This window comes from Octopus bimaculoides, chromosome 2 (genome assembly GCF_001194135.2).
Source record: "Octopus bimaculoides isolate UCB-OBI-ISO-001 chromosome 2, ASM119413v2, whole genome shotgun sequence".
Taxonomy (NCBI): Eukaryota; Metazoa; Mollusca; class Cephalopoda; order Octopoda; family Octopodidae; genus Octopus; species Octopus bimaculoides.
Window position 1 is genome coordinate 118,554,212 of NC_068982.1, and position 1,198 is coordinate 118,555,409.

Below are 1,198 nucleotides of genomic sequence, written 5' to 3' on the forward strand. Positions count from 1 at the left end.
TGTATATATATATATGTATATACATATATATATATATATTTCGTATGTGTATTTCGTGTGCAAGATTCTTGATGTGGATACGTGTGTTGAAAGAAATACAATTAAACCTTGCGTGTGTTTATTACCGGCATAATGCCTCTCCCAAGGTTTAATTGCATATATATATGCATATGTACGTACGTATCTGTTATATATGTATGTATGTATGTATGTATGTATGTATGTATGTATATGTATGTATGTATGTATATATGTATGCATATGTGTCTTCTACATATGAATATATGCATATATATGTATTTATATATGTGTATATGTCTCTGAATGTACTCACACTTATTGTTTATTTTTTATACGTAGGTCTATGTAAAAGCATTTTAACATTGAACTAAAACATTACCCAATACGTTTGAGTACAGTATATGTTCATTAAAGTTTTGTATGGAGAGATAAAGAGTGACTTCGAAGTTTCGATTTGGCGTGTGTGTGTGTGTGTGCGCGCGTTTGTCTTTGCGTCCGTGTTTCTCCCTACACCGGCTGACAACCGGTTGTGGTTTACGTCCCTGTAATTTAGCCTCTCAGCTAAAACGTATGTTATAAGTACGAAGCTTAAAAGACCATCATTGATATCGTTCGCATTGACTAAAACATTTTACGGCTGAGCTCCAGAGATAAATAAAAGGCACACGCACGCACGCAGCCCCACCCCCCACACACGCACGAACACACTTACACATGTTTGTATGTATATCATTGTTCAGTCTTATTTCGACGGATTTCATCATAGAGTATCCTAGCTAATACATCAGACAACTGCTTATGATGTGGGTGACATCTTCAATGTTAGCTCTAGTATGTATGCATGCATGCATGTATGTATGTATATATGTATTTATGTATGTATGTATGTATGTATGTATGTATGTGTGTATACGTGCAGATTTGTGTGTTTTGCTGTGTGCATGTTTTCTTGCATATGTAGACATGCTCATATATACTTAAATGGTAATCTTTAGCAACGCTTTACAGACTTTTACTGTTCCAGTGATGGATAGGATATGTAGTCTTCGAATCAGCTTTCTCTCTGGTTTTTAGAAGCCTAATTCCTCAAGAGTTAGACAGTTTGTTACATATCTCTGTGCCCCAGTAACATGAACTTGTAGTCTGTATGTATGTATATATATATATACATATATAT

General features: G+C 34.6%; 1 protein-coding gene across 1 annotated transcript in view; it reads left to right on the plus strand.

Moving 5' to 3' along the window:
* LOC106876909 (carbonic anhydrase-related protein 10-like) overlaps positions 1-1,198 on the plus strand; it is a 1,215,161-nt gene that overhangs the window by 133,698 nt on the left and 1,080,265 nt on the right. The window lies entirely within an intron of this gene.